Source organism: Drosophila rhopaloa, unplaced genomic scaffold (genome assembly GCF_018152115.1).
Source record: "Drosophila rhopaloa isolate 14029-0021.01 unplaced genomic scaffold, ASM1815211v1 contig_2, whole genome shotgun sequence".
Lineage (NCBI taxonomy): Eukaryota > Metazoa > Arthropoda > Insecta > Diptera > Drosophilidae > Drosophila > Drosophila rhopaloa.
The window spans coordinates 9,486,506-9,494,714 of NW_025335083.1; positions in this window are offsets into that span (position 1 = coordinate 9,486,506).

The window sequence follows — 8,209 nt, forward strand, 5'->3', positions numbered from 1 at the left end:
TGGTTCTTGTTTATTTTTGTAGTTTGGTTACAAATTTATTATGTAAGCTGGTTATTTTTATCATCTCAAGATTCAGCAGACTTTTGCAGGCTTCGGTAATTTTTCTAATAAAACTTACAGATTGGATTACAAACACAGCACCTGATAATCAAAAGAGAGTTCTCCAAAAGTGCGTAGGTTTAAGGGTCCTTTTTCTAACGGCTTATGTGTCAGTTGTTCTGTGTCTCACAAACACCCCCGCACTTCTGGTAACTGTCAAAACAAATATGAGTCGAAACATGTCAATGGGATGTCAAAGGTCGTAACCCCAACCTGCCAGCCCCCGCCACACGCTAATTGGTTAATGTAAACAAGTAGCAAACCGATCGAACCGAAAACGAAAACGAAAAGTAGAACCGCACTAGGAATGTTTCAAATTTCAAGTGTTGACGCGCCGCAGAAACAACAACCATGGAAAAACAAACAGACGACAGGCGGCGACGCCGATGACGACAACACACTGAACAAATACTTCAATTAATAAACAGACACGCGTCCATCGATAAATAAGTATGTATGCTCGCACAACATGTTACTTACAACGCAGATCCCGAACACCAAACACCAGACGCCGAACCCTAACCCAAACCCAAGCCCAAGGGTCTCATCTGTGGGTTGGCAGGCCAAAAACGGACTGCGGTGGTGTAACCAAACACCGAAGACCAAACACCGAACCCATAACCCCGCCCCACCGCAAAACAGCCAGATAAAAGCCTGCCAAGAGCCAGAGACAAGGACTTAGGACATGTCCTCTGACCACCACTTCTCCAAGAGCCTTCGAGTGTGTCCGAGCCATGTAACATTGGATTATAGTTGCATCTTCGAGGCGATTCAGATATCACAGACATTTCTTTAATTTAAGAGTGCCAGGACCAAAGTCATATCTTAAACTATATGGCATTTTCATTAATATGAATTCATCAACAGACTAGTAAAATAAAAGGTTCTAAAACCTTTTTTACTTCTGCTGAAAAAAACGACAAAACTATTATATCTATATGATTAAATCAAAACATCATTCTTTCTAAACTGTTTCCGTTTTCAAGACAATTCCGATATTTGTAGATTAGTTTATAAGCAAAAAATTAGTTTAGAATAGAATTTTAATACATTTAATTTTTTGTGAATTTTTAATGTATTTTTGAAGAAGAAAATTTAGGCTTGGAACATGCTCCATTTTCAATGCTCTCTATATTTATTTCTGGCTTCAATACAGTTGTACAAAATAATTTGAATTAAGTGTTTTCTAAGTATTTCTGATGAAAAAAGTAATTTGTTCAAATAAATTATAGTCTTATTTGAATGCCCACTCCATAAACAAGAACCAAATACTTTCATTCACATAAACATTAAAGAACTTTGAAAGATTATTAAGTAAATCTATTTTATTAATAGACAAAATCACACTAAATTTAAATTGGTCGATGATAGATTCCTTTTGTTTTGATTTTCTTAAGTATTTAGTTCTCCCAATATGTTAAGCAAATTGGTTAATTCCATTCTTTATGTTCAGCACAGAAACTCCCTTCGCCACTATGCGATAAGCTTATTAGATGGTCTTAAGTATATTTTCTAAACAGACACCGATTTCCAGCCGAGCTCTTAACTCTGGCTATTTGAAAGCAAATTCAGGTCCATTCACAGTTTTGGGCTGTCAACTGACAACTTCTTTAAGTCGAATTTATGGGACAACAAAGTAGTCGAGATGCAGGAACAAAAAACAGTGAAAAAGGGGGGAAATAAAGAGTTATTTTCATGGCTTTGGTAACCTGTCTTCGGATTAAGATTTCATACAAATGTTTTCGTTGTCTTGAGTATAATTTGGCAATCATTAACTAACAGTTAAATTTAAATATTTAACTATATAGAACTGCCGGGTATAAATGGCCAATAAAAAATTATGTTACAGAAAGTTCTACACTATGCTTGATCCAGATCATTCATAAAGCGCTTTAGCTGTCGGAATCCACTCGAAAGATACTCATTTGGCTGGCCATATGCTAATGGCCTGAAAGTCGTATCTAATATCACATAGATTTGATGCTCCCAATGCAGATAAGTCCGGGAACTGTCTACGATTTTTTATCTTGTCGCAAATCATTAGCGTAAAGTGTTGATTTTGCATAAATTTTGGTTGGATTGTGTTGGATTTGATTTGCAAAGCAAGTCTCCCAATCTCTTGACTTGAGGCCATGTATTATGTTAATTGGAGCTTATCGACTAATTTGTATACCATTTTCGGATCTGTGAGTTTTTTGCGTGGGTAGATGCTGAACCATATTACCAAGTAGCGCATAGTTTGATTTGTTTGATTCGTTGTTGACTTGCGGTGTGATCGCATAACTTTATTTTAAGACTCCATGGTGGCGTGTTTATATACCTGTCCAACAGCTTGATTTAATATGTGAATATTCAGCGTAAAAATGGTTTGCATATAATTCCCAGGCCAAAATTCCCTATTTGGTTGCGCTCTTAAAGCGAGATTATCGTGGCCATAAGAGTCTTTTTGGACAGAGTCTAGCATGGGAAATTCCAACCATATCACATTTTCTTCTATAAATTTTTCTTTTTTGTCCGCTGTACCTTTCCTGGAGATTGCAAATACATTAACACTTTTTTATGGTTCCGGCTGGACTGCAAACTTCCAGCTCCGGACACCGGCGTCACTGCCTGGCGGGTGGCGAGTGGCTACGGGTTTTCGCATCATTTGTTCCCGGGTCCGCTGGCCTGGGAATCCCCCATATGTTGATGCTACATTAGAGCGGCCACCGATGTCTCTTATTTTTTTTTCACTCCTGGTTTTGTGGCATAAGCTTGCGCATCATTGATTTCAATTTGAAGCTCGAGTTGTCGTCTTGGCAGGGACCAGTATGAGTACCAGGACCAGGACCAGGGTACCCCGAACTATCGGCATTAAATGTTATGTGCTGCGTCGACTGCTGCCTCCTGCCTCTTGCCTCCTGCCTCCTGCCCCATCCACTAGCAGATACCAGATGTCCGTAGTCGTGTCCGTGCGTTATCTGTTTCCGCAACATGATGCTGCAGAGTGTGAGGCGATGGGGCAGCGACAACGTTGTCGTTCTGCTGATAATGATTATTGAAGTTGCGCCACCCACACACGGTTATTTTATATATATTTATGATGTATGCGATTTGGTCCAGCTGAAAAATTTCAACGCATAAAAATATCTTGGACCTGCCACCCTCCATCGCCGCATTACCCCCCTCACTTCTCAACCGCCGCCAACCCCCCTCCACCCACAGCCATGTTGCTGTCGTCGACACTGTGAGCAAGATGGACTTCCGGTTTCCTGTTTCCGTCTGTCGAAGTTCTTTACTTTTTTCAATGCTTCAACACACACAAGCACACACACACAGCAACACCCTGTCATATGTATAACAATTTTTATATCGCTTTTGCTCTTCTTCATCGTTGTGGGTGGGCGGTTGTCTGGGCGTGGCATTGGTTGTGGGGCATCCTTGCATCGACATCTGATTTTGCCCAGTTGGGTGTGAGTCCTGCGAAAGTTAAACGCAGCTTTCCTAATAAATCGATTACAGCAAAATCTGAGTTGGATTTCTCCCCTTCTTTCGTTATGGTCTTTTTAGGGGGGAATTCAAGGGACTGGGATTTCTGGGGCCTTGAGAGGATCTTAAATCGAAATATATTCAGGAGAATCTGAAGAATAATCGCCACTCATGGCTAGTGACAGCTGAAGGCAGCCTTGAAATGCCCAAGTAGGCAAATGCAACCCTTCAGATGGCTGAGCACCGGGCAAAACTAATGACAATTCGTCTCAAGCATCATTAGGGCCCTTTGGCCATGACTTTCACAAATAACCGAGAATGCAGCCCAGACAACATGACGCTGGAGATTCCGCGCCGACACCTGCAACTGCAACTGCAACATCCATTGCATTTCCAAGCCACATGCTGTGCAGCGAATCTGCCGTTCAGCCGTTTTTCTGGTACTTTAAACGGGGCGTCTAGCTGTCTGGCGAAGTTATAGGTCCTATTCCTGGCCAGATCGCTCGCTGGGAGTTGGCCTTGGTGCGAGGACACGCTGCGAAATGTCCGGGAAGTGAAACCCGCGGAGGAACCTCTGGTCAAATCCACAGTGCCGTCGAAATGCTAGACACTTAGGCGTCTGGAAATTGGTCACGGATCAGGTAAAACGAGGAACAGGTTGCTCAGAAAATGTACTAAATTTAATTCAGGTAGCTTAACTTACAGAAGCTATCTTACTTATTTGCACATTTAGTATTCAGAATAAATATAAATATCTTCTTTCAAGTGGCACAACTTGTTGTTTTTAAAAAATGAAGTCAATAGTTTAGGCAAAAACAATCTTGCTCAAATTGCTTTGATTTTAAATAGTTTAACTAAGTAAAAAAAATTCGAATTAGTCTTCGTAGCTTATCTTAGAAAGCATGAATAAGAGATATTATTTTTAACCTTTTTATCTTTTAGTCAATAATTTTTTATTTATTTGTAGAAATTATAGACATGTAAAATATGCCAAAATAAAACTTAACAATAGAAAAATAGTGAAAAATTCAATTAGTCCGTCTGACTATACATATAATCATAGATATCAAGTCCCCAAAATTAAGTATAGTGTTCATGTTAACGTTATGTTGTACCCCACACGATTCCTATTACTTTCCATATCAGCTAATGCTGACTAATAGATCATGTCCGAGGTAGAAATATAAAAATCAACCGAGTTGAAAGCATCCACATGCTTTAAGGTAGTTCGGCCTTTTCATTTGCCTTATCAATTAATGGTCACTAATAGATCATAATAGAATGCCATAAAATCAACATAGAAAAAACACTTTTAGCTACTTAAAGATGTAGGTAGACTTTGTGTGTGGCAAGCTTTCAAAGTCAACTTATTGTCTTCGGTATGAGACTTTGTAGCATATAAGATTTTGTGGCTTTTTTATTCTTTCTAAATATACGGGCCGCCGATAGGCAAACTTTGATGAGGCAATGGCTACACACTTATCAATGATGATTTGGGTCCATTTAATTTTAAATAAATTCTTATTAGACATTAATGACCCTTGAAGTATTGGAAAACCGGACTGGATAATTTCAAAAAGCAAAAATATCAAAAATAAATGTTGAACGATATTTTTTATTGATTTTTTACGAGCACACTTGGATTCCAGACGAAAAGAATTATCGGCGGACCCAATAGATTTGCATAATTTCCGAATTTCGGGTTCGGGTCGGGGTCACCAGCGGGACGAGGGTCGGTGCTAAACGATTTGTTCGATCCGCGGGAATCAGACCTGCGATCGTAAAACAGAAACATTTAACATACAAGAGAGAGGGGCGATCTTTGTTCAATGCGACTGACTGTCTTGAGATGTCGACCAAAAAGTCGTAAAGCCATATCAAAAGTCACAACAGAGCTGGTTCCAAAGACCATTTCGCACCTGCGATAGGTCGATCGGTGGGCCGAAAACTTTTTACGACCCCCGATCGGTTTGTTCGATCTCGGCGGAATCCATAAAACCAATGAACCGCCTTCTCTGGATTTCGGCCCCCCAATAATCGGTGACTTATGTGACATTATTGATCGTTAAGGCCGCTACGAATCGAGTTGCGAAGGGACTTGTCATTTAGCGTAACTTTGTAATTTGTTTTCCAAATGGCTCTCGACTACTTAGAATCGTATCGAACTGAGGGTGGTCCTCTCTCTCTTTTCGGCTGCGATTTCCAATTTTTCAATAAGATATTGCGTTTTATGACAATCTGGCGAGTTGAGGACAAGTCGAGTTGAGTTAAGTTGAGCTTTTATGTAGCCTACGTTTTTTATGATCGACTTTTATGAGGTGCGATGACTTAGAGATTGCCTTGAACTCGATTTCAGTCTTGGTTTTTGCTTTGGGATTCTGTCGGTGTGGGGCTTATAACGGTACTAGTTTTAGCTTTATATATGTTTGAATACAAATATGATATGTTGTAAATAAAACGAGACTAGAAAGTTTATTTCCCCTCGAAATGAGCAGATAAATACCAGAGTCCATTAGTTGATACATTAAAACAACCAAGATAAAATCAATGCAAAGTATAGTATTAAAAGGGTGTGTGATATTTAAATTGAGATTTTTAAAAAGGCAAGTCATCTTAGTGACAAATTGGAAAGATTGTTTGAACAGCCTCCATGAGCCCATTTGACAATATTATTATTTATATAGAAGTAAATCCCTGAAGAGCCAAACATGGCCGAAAATAAATTTGGTGGTGAATGCAGCTGTTCAGCTTGAACTCTACGGGGATCCTCCTAGAATCTACAAGTAAATTTTATTGCACCGAGAGATGGTGGACATTTCTCCCATTGTTCTACATATTTCTGGGGGAAAATTATTGGAAAATGTTAAGTAGGCTGGACCTTGGACAAAATGAATCCAATGATTTCATTCTTGACTTTCGGCTCTGGAGATGTGGGTTAACTTTTTGACATGGGTTTTATGGATCGTGGCGTGGCGCAGTCTGTCCCACTCTCGCACATCAGAGTGCGTAAAGTGTGAAGAGACTGGAATAAAAATCGAAACACATATTATTTATGAGGTTCATCAGGAGTTTACGACGGCTCAATGCTCATTCAGAGCCGCCGGAGAAAAGGAGAAGAGCAGAAAAAATACCTGACCGGGCCATAAAAATTATAAAAGTAACGCATGCATCTGCCCCGACCACTTTTGCACCTCCAAGGCAGCCTGCCTCATGCTGTGAGTAGAGGAAGGTCTCCGACCGAGGGTCCCGGTGTCTGGTCGGCACAGACTTCATGACGTCCCCGCTTAATGTCCGTCGTTGTAACGAAAGTAAATTTTTCATAACTCGCCGATGAGCCGATCGATAAATATATTTCCAGACTGCAGCAGGTAGGTAGGTAGTTCGGTTTGGTTCGGTTTGGGCCTTGTAGGTAGCACATCTTCTTCTGGCCTGGCCGACCAGGTTATTTACTCTTTTGGATTCCATATCACGGCCCAGACAAACTGGCAGCACCATCATTAGCAACTGTGTGCGTGTGCGTCTCCTCAATGACAGAACAGGAATCCCGGGAAAGATGCGGGCCCCTCGTATTTGCTTTGCGTATTGGGTATTGAGTATTGGGACTCCTCTCGCAGGGGAGATGTGGTTGGGACTCCGGTCGTAAATGACTAATCGAATTGGTAGCCAAATGGTTTACAGCCAGTGGAATGAAAGAGGGCTTTTGAAATTACGATTTACTTCAGGATCTGGGAGTTTCAATCAAAATAATTAATCAGTTTAAGCCACACTAAAAATAAGATGACTTTTAAGATGTGGTATTTAATGGTATTTATTTTTAATTTTTGTTAATCTTATTTATAACACCAAAATGAACAGACATTCAAGGCTTAGATCTCTTCAAATAAATATATTAGTACATATTTATTTTTATGAGAATAAGAATCAGAAGTAGTTTTTGAGGAAGGAGTCCTAGCCAAATAAACACCAGTTTCTCACCTTTCCCTTCAACCAAAACACTTGTCATGCCCATCTACAAATACTTTGTCCTTCACCTTCCGTTCACACTTTTCAAGTGCCCGATGTTATTACTATTTGTTTAAGGTCAGAAGGCTTGGCGAATGCAAATAGATCATAAAACTGAAAAATATTTGGTTTCCGTGCCAAAAAAAAGGTGTCAAGTGTTCGGTGAAAATGCGTGGAAAAGGTCGCAAAGGTTACTACCATGGACACTTGACAATTGTTGGCCAAGTAAACAAGACTTTCTATGTAAATATGTTCTGACTAACAGTTGAATAAATACGGGGAACTAAAACTTCCAGGCCAAACGATGTATATTCAAAAAAGGTCTTTTATCCTTTGATTGAGCTTGATACCTAACTATTTCTTGATAGCTAATTTATTTTAAATTAAAAAAAACCTAAGCCCCAATTAGTAGTAAATAAAAAATCAGTTAAGTTGGACAAGATTGGTGATTTTAAGACCAAAGTAAGTAACGTGTTCCCATGCCAAACCTTTATTACAATACGGGTGTAATAATGTTGCCGGGGCTAACCAATTAGAGTCGTCAGGTGGCTTATGTTGGATTCGGACCTCTTCAAATATGCATAAATCGCGTTAATTGGCGTCGCCGATTTTCACGGAGTAGCCGAGCCCACAAAAGGAT